Genomic DNA, 21,205 nt, shown 5'->3' with positions numbered 1-21,205 from the left:
TCTCGTGTTTCTGTACTTTTGCACGTATCCACATACTGTTCTCTCAAGCACTCTCTTGTCCCTCTCTTGTCCTACTAATGATAATGGCAAACTGCCCATCCTTCAAGTGTTACTTCAAGCGTGACTTCTTCCTGTTAATCTCTTCCTGACACCCTAAAGCAGACTAAGGTGTTCTTTCATGTCTCCACTACACGTGTACATCTCCCTATGGTCCCAAGCACCATATTTTCATTGCTTGTTTGTCTGTCTCCTGAGTATATTCAAAAATATGTGAAAACAGAAGGCATCTATCATGGTGCTGGGCACAGAGTATGTACTCAAGTGATTATTGAAGGAATGACCATGTGATTCTGTAGTAGTCATTTTAAAGTGGCTTTTTAGAGGTCATCCTAAAATAGCAGTAAGGAAGAAAATATACCTTGTTTTTTCTCTTGAAGTTATGGAATATATTATTCATTTTGAAAATTATAATCTTAAATATCACATTCAAAAAGTTATTTGACTGCGCTCTTATTCCAGAAGGAAGATTTTGATGAAATGTCATTATGAATGGCATATAAGGATAAAGGGTGATAAGTATCTTATGAAACACTAAGTTTTAACAAATCATAATATGCTCACTAAATTATCAATTAAGTGGATTCATTGATAATAGGATTTATAGGTTAAGACAGAGAAGGAGAGATCAAGTTGTAGCAAATATAATGTCGTATAAATAATATGGGTCATTTTACCCAGATTGTTTCTTCACTCTGTTGTTGTTGTTAAGAATGGAGCCCTTGTAGGAACTACTTTTTCTCAATTCTTCTAATATATTATCCACTCATCTCTCCCCTCTCCATTCTTCCATTCATACATTATCCAGCCAGCCAGCCAGCCAGCCAGCCAGCCAGCCACTTTTGTCGGGTATAAAACAAATAGAGGAAAGGAAAAGATATACCAAGATTATGGTATGTATTCATCCATCCATCCATCCATCCATCCATCCATCAAACAACATAAAATATCTGTTCTTATAAAACCTTAAATATCAGGAATAGATAATTCTCATTTGATTATAAAGTTATAAATAGGGAGGCATTTTACATCATTGGGTAGAAGGATGCACATATTTTTAAAAAGTAGATTAGCCGTTATAGTATTTCTATTTTCCAGGGCTTCTGTGAGGATTCAAGAGATAAAACACCGAACAGTTTAGCTTGGAGTTCTCAGAAGAAAGATGCCAGTGGAACAAAGAATACCACAATTAATGCTCTCAGTAACTTACAGTTATGGCCCTAAAGCAAAAACCGAAGCTGATAATTCAAGTCCAGAGTACTAAATTCCATAATGATCCTCCAGAGAGGAAGAAATGGAAGCAAAGTTGTGCCAAAAATGATTTATTCTAAATAAAAAAAGTAAATTATTTTTGGCTGTGATAGTTTCTCTCTGTCTGTCCATAAGAATGGGGATGGTTGGCCATTATTGGTTGACAGGAAGAAACTGAAGCAAGCTGCTGAATTTACAAGTCGCTTTTCAAAATAAGTTTTACAGCCCAGGGAATTGGAATAGTTTGTCTACTATTCGTGGTCCCTGTTGAAACTTGGATACTTAAAAATGCTGGGAAAAGGTGAGGAAATGAAGTAGTTTTTTAGGCTCAGGTTCAGGAAAGAAACCTACCCAGACTCTGGATGTAATGTCTGATAGGAAACAGTGTATTCCCTCGCTGCTTGTGGAAATGCCACTTGATAATGAGTTTTGACCTAATTTCTTTCCTCATTACAGCACAGTAATTTAAATCACTGGAGACACATTCTGAAGCCTTAAAAAAAAAGTTGTTCTCCTGGATTAAACAAAAATAGTGTCCCTAATCCAACCTAATCTTACACGGGATCCCATTCTCAGTATATTTATTTTTTTAAATTTTTAATGTTTTATTTATTTTTGAGAGACAGAGAGAAACAGAGTATGAGTGGGGGAGGGGCAGAGAGAGAGGGAGACACAGAATCCAAAACAGGCTCCAGGCTCTGAGCCATCAGCACAGAGCCCGAAGCAGGGCTCGAACTCGTGAACTGTGAGATCATGACCTGAGCCGAAGTCGGACGCTTAACAATCTGAGCCACCCAGGCGCCCTCTCCAACCCCCACCCCCCGCCTTTCTCAGTATATTTGATTCAAGATTACAGTGGTCTTGACTCACAAAATATTAAACCTGAGACCAGTTGCCTTTTAGGGTTTTCCTGGGACTCATTCCTAGATATGTTACATAGTCATGAAAATTCTATTAGCATATTATTTGCAGACCATTTATATATGTTCACCTAGATTGATTTTTATTTTCCCTTCAGGTTCCTTTCAAGGTAAATTGTGATCAATGGTATTCTTAAGGCAGTTATTTCCTGACTGAAATTTGTTGACATTTTCATTCATTCATTCATTCATTCATTTTTTTTTTAATCTTTCCCAAATAGCAGATGGGGAAACAGAAAGAAACACTGAGCTTTCACATAGTGAGGACAACTAAAAATCTTTACTGGTTTGTGTTTTGTATAGCCTTTTTTTTTTTTTTTTTTTTTTTTTTAAGAATGTGCAATGCGATTCCCATTTATGTGAAGGCAGCAAGGTCAAGTTTTGTAAAGAGTGTCTAGTTTTAATTTGGGTTCATTTGGAAGAAAGTGTTTGCAAGGAAAAAAGAGAACAGATGGGGAAATGTTATCAGAACCGGTGGGATCTAGTGAACAATGACTGGATCTGAAGGCAGGTGAGAGTTGAGGGCTGGCGCTAACTCTTGTTGCCTGTATGCGAAGCCATGTCTCAACCTCTGAGCCTCTTCTTCCTTATCTGTAAAATGAAAGTGGTAATTAAATGGGCAGGAGAGACCACAGAAATGTTTCCCAGTTTGCAGGTAGATAAGGATGACAAATCAGATGGCTTTCACATTGATTTACTACCAAGCTAGGAAGGAAACTGGAACAAGGATATATGCAGTCCTTTGAAGGTCTGTGCTGCCTACATTATGTGAGAAACCCCCCTTTTACTTAGGGTAGCAGTGTGAGGGGGCTGCTTCCCTAGTAGCTTAATTAATTAATTAATTAACCTTGGTTCTCCAGCACTCTCTGGACCATTCCTCAGCCACTTTGCATTTCTTGTCTTCTACTTGCCTTGGCTTCCATTGCCACATACATTCAGACAGCCACGTACATGTGGACAATATTCAAATGAGCCTTGATGTCCTCATTCTGTGCAGCCACAAGTTTGGAAATTACCCCACATTCCTCACTGATCTTTTCTTGTTCAGGCTACCTCTGTTTCCACACTAGCTCTTTTCTTTCTTTTCTTTTCTTTTCTTTCTTTCTTTCTTTCTTTCTTTCTTTCTTTCTTTCTTTCTTTCTTTCTTTCTTTCTTCTTCCTTCCTTAAGTGTATTTATTTTGAGAGAGAGAGAGAGAGAGAGCGCTCACACAAGCAGAAGAGGGGCAGAGAGAGGGAGAGAGAAAGAATTCCAAGCAGGCCTCACACTGTCAGCAGAGAGCCTGACACAGGGCTCGATCTCATGAACTATGAGATCATGACCTGAGCTCAGATCGAGAGTCAGATGCTTAACCGACTGAGCCACCCAGGCGCCCCCTCACTAGCTCTTTCTTGAACTCCTTCTGTATTGCTGCTGCAGTGATATTTGTAATATTCAGTTTAAATGGTATAGTTTCTTTGTCTAAAATGATACTATGACCCTCCACTACCCTAAGGACAAAGTCCAGATTCCCTAGTTGGACCAGTGCCAGCTGTCTTGTCACTGTTCCCTGACACCCAGTGTGTAACAAATGCTCTCTCCATGGCCAATGAACACAGTTCCTTGGGCTCAGCATTTTCTCCCTCACTTCCATGCCTTTTTTCACCCTGCCCCCTCTGCCTTAAGTGTCTTTCTCTCTTTTACCCCCATGGCCAACTTCCTCTTGTTTTTAAAACTCAACCCAGGGTGTCTTTCTTGCTTTCTAGACTCTCCTTGTCCAGAATTCCTATTCTCCTACAGCATTCTTGAAATACTTCTTTCTTTTTCTTTTTCAGTTTATTTACTTATTTTTTGAGAGAGAGAGAGAGAGAGAGAGAGAGAGAAGAGGAGGGGCAGAGAGAGAGGGGGAGACAGAATCCCAAGCAGGCTCTGCCCTGTCACTGAAGAGCCCCATGCAAGGGTTGTACTTGTGAACTGTGAGATCATGACCTGAGCCTAAATCAAGAGTTGGATGCCCAACCGACAGAGCCACCCAGGCACCCCTTGAAATACTTCTTTCAAAGCACTTGTCCTGCTGCCTTGCAGGTGCTAGTTAATTATTTTCTCTCTCTCCCTTGACTTTCAGTGAACACCTTGACAGCAAGGACTCTCCTTTCATCCATTCATCCCTAGCCCCAAGCGTATTGCCTGGCACATAGTAGGAGCTAAGTAATGGTTTTTTAAAAAGTGAATAGGTTTAGTAAAATATCACCCGAGATATCGCTTGCACTGTTGTTTTGCAACTATGTCATTATTAACATTTTGTTTGTGATAAGGTTGTATACCAAACTGTATCAAAAGCCCGTGGGTTGTAATTTGTCATATGCCCTCGTCATACGCCAAACAGGCTCTTGATTTTTCTTTTTGACGAATGAGAGTGAATGTTAGGTGACTGAGAAAGAAGCAAATAGACAATATCACGAGCTGGTCTGAAGCTTCAGCAAACCTCTGCCACTGTCTTCTCCCACTGCTGCTGCGAGCGAGGCTGCCTGAGAAGGAATTTCACCCCTGTTTGTGCCCCAGCCCATCCACCACCGGAGCTGCAGGGGTAGGTGCAGGAACAGAGGGAGTAACTGATGGGCTAGGACCGTAGACAGTTAACAGGAGGAGAAACAGAACAGGTTAGCAGAGGCTTCACTTTACCCAGCATTGCATAAAGACAGCATCAGAAGCAGTAGCATTTCATTTCCAAATGGGTAGTTGAGCACGAGTGAAGGGACACGGGTCCTCGTGAGGTGTGCTGATCAGGCTTTATTTGGCTCAGTTTGAGCAAGTTGTGCAGAGGATGGGGTGCTAAGGGAAAGGGCTGCCTGCGGGGCTGGGTCCCGCAGGAAGCTGTGCAGGCCCTCACCCAGCACCCAGATAACACAGACAGTTCACGTGGTAGGGACTGTTTTCATAGATCTCTTCAAACACAATTAGGTGGATCTGAAATAGAATTTTAAGCTCTCACCACACTTTGACATCAGAAAACCATGAATAAATAAAATTACAAAATCAAAATGCAATTCAAAAGGGTTCCATGTGATAATGCCTTTTTCAATAAATGCTGCAAAAAGAAAACTGGGTGATAAACCATATCGTTTCAACTTTCTCCTTGGGGATTTTATATCCATATGCTTTTATGTGGAAAAATGTGATTTAAAAAAACGCTCTGCCATCATGACTCCTAACTCCCTGGTAGGTGTTTGCCATGGGACCAGGCAGGGAGGGGCTGCGGGGGGCTGGGCCAGCCCAGCTGCATTTCCTGATGACATTTTCTGGGGCTGGAGAGGTTCTGCCACTCACTGTTCCCTCAAGGGACTGTCAGTTGCATAAGATTCTCCTTCCAGGGAGTGTGTGCTTGGGTTAAGGTATATTTCTAGGAAGTCCAAGTTAAATTACAAAATGTCAGCAGAGACATACATATAGCACACTAATCCAATAGGCATAAAGATCTTAATGTAAATTTTTCTAAAAGGTACCTCACAGGATATTATCTCTGAGAAATGTATGTAAACAAAGGAGTCTATGGGCAGATGGGTTTTGCAAATGCTTGGTTAAATGGGAACAAATTCTTTTTTACTTTGCTCCTCCTCTTCCTTCTTGTCCTTTTCCACCTTTACTCTCTCCTCTTCCTCCACCTCTTTCTTTTTCTCTTTCCTCTTCTTCTTCTTCTTCTTTTAAGCTATAAATTTCCCAAAGATTTTAGTATGTGTAGAATAGATCTCCAAGAAAGAAATACAGTCAACAAAATTTCCAAAACCTATTTGAGGTTGAGAAACTTTTTATTTGTTCAGAGAAACACAGTTTGGAAAATTCTGTCTTTGTTTTATTTTTTAAATAATATATATATATATATATATATATATATATATATATATATATATAAAGTCTATTTATTTATTTATTTATTTATTGAGAGACAGAGACAGAGACAGAGAAAGAGAGAGAGAATGAGCAGTGCAGGGGCAGAAAGAGAGGGAGAGACTCCCAAGCAAGTTCTGTACTGTCAGTGCAGAACCTGACATGAGGCTCGAACTCACAAACCCTAAGATCATGACCTGAGCTGAAATCAAGAGTTGGATGCTTGATTGACTGAGCCACCCAGGCACCCTGGAAAACTTCGTCTTTGTAACAGTTAGGTTGTCACACTTGGAACCCGAGAGAGTAGATGGGGGAAATGAAGGTTCTGATGTCAAGTGAGGTGGGGGCTGCACGCACATCACAGCTGCAGAGGGTGGGCCTGACTGTGTCTGCAACAAGGAGGCCGGGGCATTGGGAGGGACACAGAGGAGAGTTCTGAGGGTTAAGAAGGCAAGCTTTGCTTAGTTTCCAGTTTTGCTTTCTGAGGAATGCCAGAGGAAGGGGCAGGGCAGAAGAAACAGGAGTTAAAGTATTTGTTCTGGACTTCAGTTTCAGATCTGCTTTTGACTTCCACTCGGTAACTGCGTGGGAAATCTAATCTGAGAAGTGTGCATCTTCTCCAAATCAACTGTTTCTCTTGGACAGGGGATTGGCCTAGAGCTTCTTGGGGTGTTTTGGGCCCAGGGAAGCCTCACCCAGTTCTCCTGAGGTGGCTTTGGGTTCCTAATGTCACCTCCAGGATTATAGGCTGGGAAGAAGACAGGCAGGCAGCATGACATAATGAAAAGTTCATGGTTTGGGCTTTAGAAAGGACAGGTTTTTAGACTGGACTCGTGTTTGAGTCTGAGCTCCACTGCTTACCCAAGACATGACCTTGCTAAATTCCTTGAACTCTCTTGCCTCCATTCTTTTCTTTGGTGAAATATGAATATAGAAGCTTAGGTCTCAATGGATTCATCTGTCAGATAAAAGCATTATACCAGATGACCTGTAAACTATCCCTAGTTCTAATGTCCTGAGTTAGAGTTTATAGATCTGTGTCTATATACATATGCATATGTGTACATGTGTGTCTATAGTACATACATAAGAATACATGACTTAACCAATTTTTTAGTAATGAAGAAATGATAGTGTAATTTCTTTGCTCTGATGAATATAACATTTTCTTCTGCTTATATCTCGGATATATTTTGAATGACTATGATAAAAACACAGACTCTGAGAAAGAAAGGTTACTTTATAAATTCGAGGTAACATCCATTAACACGATTTAATGAAGCAGGAAACTTTTAGGATTTAAATATCTAAATTTTAAGTTTATTCTTTGAAGAACTCATGTGTAGCCCAACGATGACATTCTGAGTTATGATTCCTAAAGTTTCCTGATCAAAAATGCTTAATTTGTAAAGGTTAGTTGCTCTGCTGACCATGAATACTTATTCATAATGGTTGTGTGTCTCAGCATACTAATTTTTATGTTTGTGTGATACTATTTTTGCAGGGCTCCCATTATTCACATATGCTGTCTCACTCATTTACAAATAAACTTATGAGCTTGAGAAGGGACTGTTTGGCTATTCCTATTTTGCTAGATGTGGAAGCAGGGCCATGTAGCAGCAACTTTCTTGGAAACTTTGAAGTTAGAGATAGCACTTGGAATTAAGCCAAACTGAGCATAGTTCTTCCAGCTTCCTAATCTTTGGCCAGCCCATAAGTAAAGACTTAGTGCTCAGTATTAATAATGAAGAAGACAATGATTATCATAATAATGCTCAAGTTTCTTATTTTGAACAATCCAAACTGCTCACTCCAAGCCTCTTATCCATTTTAAAAAAATATGAAGACAAGAGCTAAATTTAGGATTCAAGCTGACTCTCCCTCCCTTTATTCCCTGTCACTGGATACTTTTGTGCTTGTCTTAGAAATCACCCATTGGATTCGCTTTCTTCCTCTCAGTGTTAAGTTTAAGATCATTGTTTTTTATCACATTATATATGGATTGTAGAAACAGCTTCTCAGCTTGCCTCTCTGCTCTCAGCCTTATTCCGTTCTATTCCACTCTGCACATGATTACCAAGGTAACATTCCAAAGACACCGCTTTCATTTTGCCACTCCCCTCAGGAAACTACAGCCAAATCCCTCTGTCTGATTTTTGAGGCTTTCCCTCTTTGGAGCTTGTTTTCATCAGCATGGATTGCCAAAAAAAAAATATGGTAAACTGGTAAACTCAGCTTAAACAGCAGAGCTTCAGAGTTCTGGCGTCCCGAAGTCCAAGATGAAGGTGCCAGCAAGGTAGGTTTTATTCTGAGGCTTAGAGGTGGTGCCGTCTCTCTGAGTGCTCACATGAACTCTTTGGGCTCACATGGTGTCTCTTCTTATAAAGACACTAATCCTTTGAGACCAAGGTCCCACCCTCTTGATCTCATTTGACCTTAACTGCCTCCCAAAGACTCCATCTCCAAATATGATCACATTGGGAGTTAGGGCTTCAATGTATGAATTTTGGGAGGATGCCAACATTCAGCCCTTGACAGGGCTCCTTCAGCCTCCTCAGCCTTACTTCCGTATCTCCTGAGATGTAGCCTTACCCCCAGTTTCCTCCCAGCACCCCTCTTCCAGTCCCAGTGCTTTTACCTGTATGTTCCTGCATCTTGCTGCCCACTAGCCCCCTCTCCCCCAACCCCTTCCTACCTCTCTTCTCCAGAAGACTTTCTTCTTCCCTTGTACTTTCTCAAACTGGACACATCCTTCAAGGTCTACCTCAAATTCCACCTGCTCTAAGAACACTTTCTAATCTTCTATAATCCATACAATATCCTTTTTCTATGAACTCTTATAGCCACACTATAATTTAGCCCTTAATCATTCTCTAATTCTTTTATGATAGTAGTGAAGTATCCTGTTGGGATTTATACTCTACAGAGTACTTTCATATCTATAGTCTTCTGTGATTCCCTCAAAAACCCAGTAAGGTAGAAATTATTATAATTTCCATTTTACATGTATGAAGATTGAAGCTCAGTGAGGTTAAATGGCTTACCACTGGTTAGAAAGCCAGTAAGTCAGGAACGCAATGCCGTTTTGTGACTCTTGAAACTCATGGTCTATCAACCCATTCCTTACTCCATCTTCTGTATCTTTACATGAGTTTTCTTCTCTCTCACCCATTCTAATTTAGGTTATATTGCTGTGTTTTATGTATCTCTATAGGCCAAATTTTATTCTTTTTCAGGGGGAAAAAGAAATACAATTAATTTTCATGAAGAATTTCAGAGTGAATTCCAGTTGAGTTTCTTTCCACTAAATCATAAGCTAAGTAATTCTGTGATAAATAGTAGCCTCCCCATTTAATAAATGAAGAAATGGACAGAAACAAGGACTTAATCTCTGCATACCATCTACTGCATTAGGCAATTCCTCATTATTTTTTCCAAGTAAAAAGTGTTAATGAGAAGCTTTTGGCTAAGATAACACATGTATTCAACAGCACAACATATCATTTTTGTTTTGCTGTAATTGCAATGTGTAGATATAACTTCTGCAGTGCGTGATCTCAGAAATTTTGGCCTCCCACGCAGAAGATGAACTCTGAGGTTACAGCCATTAGGTGGGGGTGAGGGAGTGTGAAATAATTTAATAGTGGAAGCTCACCAATCACACCTGACCCCAATCCGTCCAGACATTAGTGCAAAGAAACCACTTACAAATTCCTTTAGAGTGATACCAAATCAGAAACATTTAATGTGCACTGAAAAAAGCCAAGTTAAGAATCAAGTTCAGACATGCAGAGGTGTGATATCTACAACCAGAGCCAAGTTAGAAAGGGGTTAGTCCTTCCAATGGCCAAATTAAACAAGACACAATTGAGGGTAACTCATCCCTCTGGGCACTTATAAAACCTGCACGTGGGAACTTTTGAAAATGAAGTTAGCGCTGATTGTGTCTTATTTTGTTTGGCCATTGAATGGGCTAACCCTTTAGGAATTTGGCTCTGACTGGAGATATCACACTTTTATGTGTCTGACCTCCCCCCACCCCAACTCCCTTTTTGTGTGTGTGTGTGTATATATAGAATTAAAAAAATCAGATATGGTGTTAGATTATTAAGTTTAATAAAAGTGAAAGATAAAAGCAAAGCATGGAAAAGAACTGAATGTGCTGAAATAGAAATTAATTAGACTACCAAGGACATACTGCTTTTTTTTTTTTTCCTGGTCTCCTTTATATTTAAGGGCTGAGTAGCATAGTACTGGTTAAGGCCAACAGTGAAGTTACTTGGGGGAATTCCTGAACCCAACCTCATTGATTCACTGCCACTATTCAGCAAAGCAGGCATGCTTAAAGGGGACAGCTGAGGGGCGCCTGGGTGGTTCAGTCGGTTGAGTGACCTACTTCGGCTCAGGTCATGATCTCATGGTTTGTGAGTTCAAGCCCCGTGTTGGGCTCTGTGCTGACAGATCAGAACTTGGAGCCTGCTTCGGATTCTGTGTCTCCCTCTCTCTCTGCCCCTCCCCCACTCATGCTCTGTCTCTCTCTGTCTCAGAAATAAATAAACATTAAAAAAAAAAGGGGACAGCTGAGTAAGGGGACACAAGAAGGCATGTGTGGAGAGTCACACAGTAGACAGATAATGCAGTATCTGGACAGTAGAGTCCAAAGATGGCTCTGGTTCAGCCTCTTCAGTGTTTGAAGCTAACAGATTGCACTTCATTGCTGAAGAGCTGGAAGTTCCTGGGGCTGTGGGCATAGGTGGGAATGAGGATACTGATAACATGATGAAAAAAAAATGCTTTCATGGCTGTTTTCCTACCAAGATGTTCTGTGTCATACCTGTCAGCAAATTCCCCTGCTTTGAAGTTGTAAATTTAAATAGCTACTTGACAATGTGGTGTGAGCTGTGTAGATCATCAAGGAAAAATTTTGTGGCATTTGATTAACTTGTATATTTTTATTGCGATGCAATAAAGGAGGCATCTTTAACTGAAATTCCTTAAGCACCCAATTGTGACCCACTATCCCAAGTGACCTCATACTGAGATACATTTTTCTAGAAAACTGTATCTTTGGGCCAATAACCAAGTCATTATACTTTGCCATTATTTTCACAAGACATCCAGCTGAAAGGAACATAATGTTTCCTAAGTGAAGATATATATTTACCCTTTTGTTTTCTGGAGTTAGGTCTTACCAATTTGTCTTTTCCCTTTTAATTTTTTTCTCATCATCACTGGACCTATGTGAGAAAAAGTCTCAACTTTTCACGGTCTGATTGAAGGTCTTATCGTGGGGTTGATTATGACACGAAACTGATGAAGTGATATTTTTTTACTCTCAGACATTAGGCAAGATCCAATGCTCAGGAGAGGGCGCTATAAATATGTGCATTTGACTGTGCTCAGTCTTCTGACCATTGTGTAGTTAAGGGTACTTGTCTTAAAAATTTGTTGGCACTTTTTATTTGGCAGTTTCATGCTGAGGTAAATGTTGGCAAATGAACAAACAGCTTCTGTTCCTGCTTCCCTATGGTTCTGTTCCAGGTCAATCCCAGGATTCTGGCATAATTTGAGAAGTTTCTGCTGGCCTCCACCATTCTTGACCAAGGAGACCTCTGGGAGGCCAGTTAAGAACAGTAACTGCTCTGCTGATCCGTGTCTGTTGGGTGACTAACTTGGAAAGCTGTATTTCTCTGCGCAAATTTCCTGGATCTATCTGTCTACCACTGAAATTCCTAGACAAAAGACACCAATTTATGACTTGACCAGTCATTGTTTTGTATGCATGTGTGAGTGTGTGTGTGTGTGTGTGTGTGTGTGTTCCATAGGGAAGTTGGGTTTAGTTTGGTCAAGCATCTGTTATATTAGTCTCAGTCTACATTCTCCAGGACTAACTTCTAAAAATCTAAGACCCCTTTGAAGTGGCTCCCACTGTCAAATGACTCAACTTTTACTTTCTCTTTCCACAAAGTTCGCACAATTTTTCTACTGCTAATGGTCTTTATAACTTTGTACAATTGGTTTCTCTCCATAGCAAAGCTGTTGGTGTGCCAAAATGTACACTAATAGAGAATGATAGTGTACTGGAAAGATCTTCATGTAGAGAGATGAAAAATTAAAGGAATTTTTATGCATTCATCAGATATTAATTATACAGCTGCTCTGTGTAAGGTGCATAGTGAATGCATATTTACATTTATATTTTAGAATCATCTAGCTACTGTTTGAGATTGATTGGAATGTCCTTTATTCAAGTGAACATCATGACGGAAACTATGTATAAAAGGATTTCACAGGAGAAATGAATCTGTTGCTTGAATTTGAGAAAAGCGGTCTCAGTTTGGCAGAGACAGAGTAAAAAGAATGTTTTCTAAGAGTGGGGAGGATGGGAAAACATAGTGAAATAAAAGTTAAAAGGGCAAAACAAAGGGTGACTTTCTGGTATAGAGGCTATGACTAACTGAGATAAGCTAAGATAATATAGGTGATGTCTTGAAAGATGGGAGAGGATTAGAGAATGATGTTGGAGAGGCGCTTTTATAGGACACCTTCAAATACCATGTACAGGAAGTTCATTTGACCATATCGCATTGTTGTGAGATTGAATATAAACTCTTTTCGTTAAGTTCAGATTGATTTTTGAGAGTGCATTGTGTTCCTCTTTGATTTGTCAATCAGATCACCTTAAGTAAGAATTGGAAATGACAGTTTAGAGGACAAGAATTGCAAATGACAATTAAAAGACAATATAGAGGATCCTGAAGCAAAGCAATCGAGGTACTCCCAATGTCTAGCACACCGCCTGGGATATAGGGTTTGCTCAATAACTAAGTAATGTTTAGATGAATGACAGGTCTGGGCTGAGCTCACCTCCTGGGCATGAGCATTTGTCACACACACTGAATAATTACTACGCCTTATATTCTGTAATCCCACTCTTAATCAATTCATAGAGACTCAGAAAGTTTTCTAAATAGAAACACTCCATCTGAGCGGTGGTAAACAAGATGTTAAAGTCTGTATAACGGAAAACAAATTATGCATAGGAACTGTGAGCAATGACTTAGAAAGAGAAAAAAATTTCTCACAATTTTTAGTCCACTCCTGCTTCTTTAATTGTTTTGGCATGTGAGAATCAGAGTCACTCAGGCATGCAAATATTAGCATCCCCAAGGACTGCCACTTGGCTGCCCACATCCCTTTTGGGTATACCTTTATGCTGAAGAATGACTCCAATAGCACAAAGCAAGCAAATGTTAGGTTTGAAATGACTGAACGTGGTTTTGAACCTTTTCACTGAAGCGAGGGTCATGGGTTAAAGACTTTGACCAAGACTGCAGTGAACCATAAAATCATCTCCAGAAGCCGGCATATTGTTCATAACTGAGGTTGGATGCCCATCAATGATTACAAGGTGATATTTGACAGTAAAGACTTTTCCGTATCATTTGTTTGGGTTTTAAAGAGTGAACATGTATATTATAAATGTTTCCTTCCTTTTGTTATTATTGCCTTCCCATACTTTCGTTTTGTGAGTTTGGAAGAAAAACTTCAGAAAAATGCAGTGAGGAGACTCTGTGAATTTCTACATAGGGTTTAATGGGACAGCTAAGATTTCTTAAATAAAGAATTGTCTCTCACCACCAACATGCCCGTCCTCTGGTTATGGCTGAAAGGGGGCTGCTGGCGACACCACAACCCTAACAATAGCAAAAACAATACTGAAAATAGCTGATGACACTGTATGCCACATTTGCGGCAGCTGGGGCCAGTAGAGGGCAAACAAAAGAGCCAAGGTCACACTGCTGCTGCTGGTAAGTAACAAAGTCATAATTTGATTCCAGATCTTTGAACTCTAGACCACGACTTTGCCTTTATTAAACAGATGTCTACAGAGTGGCCCACTATTTCTTGGCATATGTATGATACTGCTCATACTGGTGGTTGAGTCATATAATATAGGACATAGCCTTCCTCTTAAGAAGCTTGTTGTGTCGTCAGCGGCATGAGAAATGTCTAAGCACAAATTATAACCAAAATGAAAGGCTCTCAACAAGACATGAAGAGTTAACAGGAGGAGGAAAGTGGAGGAGAGACATAAAGGAATAGGTAGGCATTTCTTGAGGAGAGAAGACAGCATTTCCATGAATGCTACAGCTCTGCAGCATTTCTGCAGACTCTAATATGATGAGGGTGGGGACTCCACAGAAGAGGTGGGGCTTGAGTGCGACCCTGAAGGAAGGGTGAAATCTGCATAAGTAGTGAGGCCAGAGGAAGACATTGGAGGACAGAAATGGTTCATATTGAAGTGGGGAGTCAAGTACCTATGAGGAGTCATTATGAAATATTGAGTGGATTGACCTTTCTGGAGAATAAGTTTTCCCCTGGGAAAGTGGTGGAAGCCAAGAGTAGAAATTTGTAATGACCCACAGCGAGCATCTGGCAGGAAGAGGGCAGCAGAATGCCCAGGAAGGAGAAGATATACAATTCATCTCACAGGATGGCCTGGGGGTGGCTCTGCTCACATATTAGTATTTTTGTTGGGATCCTTCCTCAAAAATTCTTATTTTATGATTGAGCACCAAAGCCCAATGAAAGCTGAAATAATTATCTGAAAAAACAGGGGATAAAGATTGGGAATTACTTCCACAAACAACAGAGTATTTCCTGAGGCCAAAATAATGTGAGTTATTTCCTTTATTATTTTTAATGCTTTACTAAATGGCCGCTAGACTTTGGAGGGTCAAAAAATAAACTCATTCTTCAGTCGTTCTTCTTATCTTTGAAACTTATCTGATAAGAGCATTTTCAACTTTTGAGTTGTAGGAACAAGCATCCTTAATAAAATTATATGGTGCTTTCTTTGATAATTGATTTCTATCTGTGTTTGTTGTCTTTCTTTGGACATTACTATTACTGGATGCTTTTAAGAAACAGGTTGCACAGATTTTTTTGTTCTTAAGTACATAGAAAACCGTTGAATTAAATAAACTTCTCTACATATGTATTATACAAGAACACGAATAAGTTTATATATATATATATATATATATATATATATATATATATATATATATATATAACTGATTACTCATAAATAGTAAGTCAGTTTTGGGTTTTCAGGAAGTAATAGCAGAAAGGGAAGGTATTCTGTTTCTAATTTTGATTTTTCTTACTTTTCCACTCTATTTCCTGGCTATCAGTGTAAGCATTTAGGAAGCTCTACTTATAAAGCTTCTCTTGGGTTTTATGCTTCATGTTAATCAATTGGTGTAGAACATACAGTGCTCTCTCTTTTCAGGAGCCTGTTATGTGTAGGTTTTGTTCTGCTTTAAAATTTGTTTCCTTTTTATTCTTCATAGGAAGCATATAAGGGCAAAATGAAGTATGTAGAGAGTTAAAGAAATACCTAGTCCTTTAAATCACTGTAGTCAGTCAAGCAAAAAGACCTTAAGACATAGTGTCCAGGATTATGTAAATCTAGCTGAGGGAAAAAGACATATGTGCAAGAAATAGTGCAGTGACAATGCACATTAGAATGCCCAAATTTATTACTATTGTGTAGGGAATGTTATAGGAATTCAGAGAAGATGGACGGCTAATGGGGGACACAAGTCATTCTAGACATCTATTCAGGAGGTAATAGGGCAAACTTTGCATGTGTGAAAAGAGGGAGGGGTGATTTCAGAGCTAGAGAAGCTTGATTCTGGTGTGCTTAGGGTAAGCTACCGGGGACAGTGAGGAAGTTGGGACATAGTAGACAAAAATTAGAGTCAGATTATGGACAGATTTGAAGCCTGAGTTGAAACGTATTAAGACAGGGGTGACTGTTACGAACTAAATATCTAAGGCACATGTTATGATAGAGCACTTATCCATTACCCATCCATCCGTTCATTCATTGAACAAATAATGCTTGGCTCCTAATATTTGTGGACATGCTGTCAAATGTTGGGTGTACAGGATTTTGAAGGGAAGAGAAGCTGGAGGAAGGAAAACCAAGAGGCTAATGTAGTTGTCTGGATATGAGAAAATGAGGGCAGAGTTGGAGTATGGTGGTGGAACTGAAGAGGAGGGGCTGGGTTTAGGATGCTAGTTGAATTAATATGGAGTTGGTCATTGTAATTAGTTGGCTATAGGGGATAAAGGAAAGGTAGATTTTCAAGCTGGACTGGCTTGGAGAATGCCATTGATAGAAAGAATGGGATTAGGTACATGGGTCAACTTTGGTAGGAAGAGCACAGACATCATTTTACAGTGGTCATTCCCTCCATGCAATTAGAGATACAGGACTAGAGCTCAAATTAGAGCTCAAGGTTGGAAATGTAGGCATTAGAATCGCTAACAGGGTAAAGTTAAAGTTGTTGCATTTAACTTAATGAGACATATTACTTATTTACTGTAGTTGATGATCATAGGGCCGAGAAACACATATGGAGATGGCCACAGCTGGTACGGGGTGCCACCAAAAGGTGAAGAGAAGACTCATAAGGAGCAGGGTAATTGGAGGAAATGGGAAAAGCAAAAAGTTTCAAGGTCAGTATTTTCAACAATAGATTTTCATAGACTTTTATTTAACAACATCATTGGGTACCTATTATGAGCCAGGCACAACTTTAGGTGTTAAGGTTACGTAGCATTGAGTATGAATGTCCCTGACTTCATGGAGGTTATGTATAGATAGGGGGAAATCAAGGGAAGTTGAATACTCTAGTTTCATGTGATACAACACAGACATTTTAAAGAACCGATATGCAATATGTTATGAGGATTCAAAATATGGGCGTAACCCCCATAGTATAAAAGATATTTTTAAATGGAACATTTTTTCCCCTTTAGGTTTACGATTCAGTAATCCCAATGACAGTAAAATAGAGTCATAAAAAGGAGATAAGGTGGAGTGAGGAATGAGCAGAACTTTAGGATTATGACTGATGTACATCATCGTCATTAGATATAATACAATTTCTTTACAAGTCCATAAAATGCTCAAGTCCTTGAAAAAGGGAGTTGCAGAAGAGGTGGGGCAGGGAGTAGGTACATAAGGCATATTACCTTGGAAATGAAGCTGCTGACCAGATTTTAACTACCAGACATGGCCTTTTCTGAATTGTCAGAACAGAATGTAATTAACAACGGGAAGTGAGCTTTGGGAGATGACAACACGTACGAAAGTTGTAATAAAAGATCTCTCCTTTGCAAATATGTAACTTGCTTTTGCAAAGGTAGTGTTGTTTCTTGTGGAAGACATCTTCCCCATAAATATCAGGATCCCATTTGTACTAATTAGACACATGAAGTGCATAATCATACAGTTTGCCCTTTGGTAACTACTGTCATTACTTGTAGGTCTTTCCAAGGATTTTGTAATTCAGTTAAGTAAGAGATACCAGCTATAGATAAATGCTTGTTTGCTTAGCCAGGAAACACTGGGGACGAGCGAGAAGGTATAACTGTAAGTGGGCTGCAGATTCTTATGTGTGAAGCCAGTGTATAGTTTGTGAATTATGAAATAATATGCTGTAGGACTAATGGTTTTTGAAACACAGAAATAAGAAATCTTTGGCCAGGTGGTATGAAAAAGGAATAAAAATACTTTGAATTTTTAAAAAAGGTCTATGATACTTTAAAGTATCCATTATTCAATGAATATTCATCAAGCCCTAACTGTTCATGAGGCTTGGAGAAGGAGAGAGACGACTAATCAAGCAAGTCTTTGGGAAGTGCCACGTGATAGAGCAGATCATAAAACACTGTGAGAGTACAGAGTAATAAGGAGATAACCAAGTCTGAAAATTAAATAATTTTCACCATCTTAGTTAATGTGGTGTGTGTTATGTAAGATAAAAGGATTCCTTTAGAGATGCTGGTTCATGGTGGACAAGTGCTTTTGTTTTCACCTCCTCAGGCTCTACATAGATGGAGGATTCTCCCAGAGGGAACCTGGATTTAAGAGCAGCTTCCAGCAGTGGACTTTGCCCCGTGGCCTGTGGAAGGCATCAGTGTTTGGTTTGAGGAAAATTTCTCAGGTTCAACAGGAGAATCTCCAGGTGAAGAAGAAAGAGACCAAGTTTTTAGTGTCAATGTTGAGGTGGGGGCTAGATGTTTGGGAAGACAAGGTATGGGGCATTTAGAGACCAAAGGTAGCAAAGCTCTTTATAATACTGGTGAGTCATTCATGGCCCTTTTTATGTCATGAGAATTAACACCTGGGTTATAAAGTTAATCGTATTTTATCACTTCAGCATTTTGGAGAACATCATTTGACACAGAACATTAAAAATTCCCTGACATAATGAATACATGACTTTGGGATTCTAGTGAGGTCTAATGAATAAATGTAACACTTAGACACATTCCTAAGAATCTAGTCTAGATACACTTGATAAACCAGATAGACTCACTCTTAATGGGTTTATTCTGCTTGGAGTTAATAATGAGTGCTTAAAGTAGTGCCTAATGTGTATTTACTCAATAGTCAAAGGATAGTCTGAATCATGACTCCATGTGCAGCTGGAAATCCAATCTAATAAATCTGTATCTGAAGCTTTCAAAACTACTATGCACACAAGAATTATGTAATTTTAATTTTTGTTTTCTATCCTTCCAGCCCCACCTGATGCTATATGGTAGGATTTTGTTTTTGTTACAGCAAATAGTGTAATTATCCCTTAAAAATTTGCACAAGCTGGGGAGAATTAATAAAAATTATAATCATGCTGGGTACACAGTGAAATATTACAACTCATAGCTTGGGAGTAACTACTTGGAAATAATTAAAAAATTTTTCCTATTCCCTATATCTGCAACTTCTGTTTATTACTTTCAGATTAAGTTTATGGGGAAGATTCTTTTGGCTGAAAAATAAGCAATATTTTTCATAATCTGATTCAGGGCCAGTGTATTCAATTTCATAAGTATGTCTTGAGCTGCTTTTGTGGTAAGAGATAAGGAAAATTGAATGTTATAGTCATTGCCTTTATGGAACTTGCCACCTTGTGTCCTGAGCAAAACTTAACATGATGAAACTTTGATCTTTTCAGTGCTCTACAACTATTAGCCTCCTCTTGTCCACCGTACTGCTTCCTCAGATGTTTGCATGGGGACCTTTTACCCAAGGCATCTCCCATTATATTAATCACCAGGTGGGTAAGTTAGGAATGCTTATAGTTAATACATATGTTTGTGTGTATTTTACCTGCAGAAAGGACAATCATTCCTTAGCTTCCCCTACCATCTTTATAACACTGACCAGACTTTTGTTTTTATTTAACACTTTTTAAATGTTTATTTTTGAGAGAGAGAGAGATTGAGAGAGAGAGAGAGAGAGAGAGACAGAATCTGAAGCAGGCTCCAGGCCCTGAGCTGTCAGCACAGAACCCAATGTGGGGCTCGAACCCACGAACCATGAGATCATGACCTGATCGGACTGCAGTCAGTTAAGCTACAGTCGGACGCTTAACTGACTGGGCCACCCAGGCGTCCTTCATTTTAGCTATTTTATTGGGCAAGCAGTAGCACCTCATTGTGCTTTTCATTTATCCAACTATTAATGATGTTGAACATCTTCTCATGTATTCATTGGCCATTGCCACGTGCTTATTTGCTTCATTGCCATTCTTTGCTCATTTGTACAAATTCGTTTGTTCATTAAAAAAATTGACTTACTTTCCTTCTTATTACTGGGTTGTAAGAGTCCCTTGATATTATAGATCAATTATTTTTAAAATATGCTTTTTATCTTGTCATATGTTTTAAATATACTTTGAAAACCTTGGAGCTACAGAGTTAGCTCATCTAATTTATGAAAAATGCCCTTCGTATTTCATAATTAGCAAAGCAGGGGCCCTTCACATGCCAATCTGCCAAATCAGACTTTCTGTCAGAAGGAAAAAACACCTGACTTCATTTTTCTTTTTTAAAGATGTTTATTTATTTATTTAGAGAGAGGGTGTGTGTGAGAGTCGGGGAGGGACACAGAGAGAGACAGAAAGAGAGTCCCAAGCAGGCTCTAGCACTGTTAGTGCAGAGCCCAATGGGGGGCTCAATCTCATGACCTGAGATCATGACCTGAGCCAAAATCAAGAGGCGGATGCTCAACCGACTGAGCCACCCAGGTGCCCCTCATTTTTCAGTTCTGACAAATGCATAAGTATGGGTTTGGATCACCCTCCAGAGTGATGCTTTTTGGGGTAAAAAATGGAGGATGGAAGTGCTAGCATGTTCATGGAAATTTGTCTCCGCTCCCACCCTATAGTGTTTCTATATTTGAAATATTCCAACACAGGGAAAAAATGTCGCTTCTAGATTCTTAAATAAATACGTAATCCATTAAAAAGATAAGAAGCCTTTCACAGACACTAATATTCTGAATTGTTCCTTCAGCTGGTGTTGGAAAGTCTTTCCCCCAGGTCTGTCCACCACAGGTAGATTAGGGATTTCCTGTTCAAGGGGGAGAGCCCTGCCAGGAGACGCAGAACCCAGGGCCAGTGGAGCACTGAGGCATCCCAAGCATGGAAGTTTTGGGAAAGCACACATATGGAAAATGGAGAAATGGAAACGGATTCCCTATCCATGCCTTCACATTCCTTGGACAATTTCCTGAACTCCCAGGGACAATTTCCTGAACTCCCAGGAGTACTCCTACCAGAATATGAAGACTCTTGTTCTAAATGAATGTGGTTTTTGAAGAAGGGAATGCTTGACAAGCAATGGGCTGTCAAAAATTCCAAGAAAGATAAATTGTTTCCTGCTGGAGGAGAGTAATAAGTGTTCCTGGAGGGACAACAGGGTGATGTCTTTGAGGCGTCGGATGAGGCTCATGTATGGAATTTCTTCAGTACTGTTGGTGAAAGATTTTAGTGCACTAAGGCCATCACTGGAATCTCTCCATGTCTCTCCAAATATATATGAATGTACATATATATATTCATAGAGAATATATATATTACTCTATATTTTTCATAAAAAGTGATGGTGATTTTATTTATAAGTACGTGTCATACTTTTATTATTATTTTAAAACAGCTATAATTGTCACACTGGTTTTAAGTCTTTGATTAATGTTTCCCCCTGTATTATTTGCTTGGGGACAAACCTCAGTCTATATCAGTGGGA

General features: G+C 39.4%; 1 long non-coding RNA gene across 1 annotated transcript; it reads left to right on the top strand.

Annotated features, from left to right (window-relative positions):
• The first annotated feature begins 12,128 nt into the window (after positions 1-12,128).
• On the top strand, positions 12,129-18,151 carry LOC147584636 (uncharacterized). The gene is made up of 3 exons (XR_015255707.1): positions 12,129-12,259; positions 16,494-16,624; positions 17,997-18,151. It is a non-coding gene; the product is annotated as an uncharacterized LOC147584636 (long non-coding RNA).
• Positions 18,152-21,205: the final 3,054 nt, after the last annotated feature.

Source organism: Puma concolor, chromosome A1 (assembly GCF_028749965.1).
Source record: "Puma concolor isolate L17-30 chromosome A1, mPumCon1.1.hap2, whole genome shotgun sequence".
NCBI lineage: Eukaryota > Metazoa > Chordata > Mammalia > Carnivora > Felidae > Puma > Puma concolor.
The sequence above is the reverse complement of the archived record's forward strand: the minus strand, read 5'-3'. Positions and strand labels throughout refer to the sequence as shown.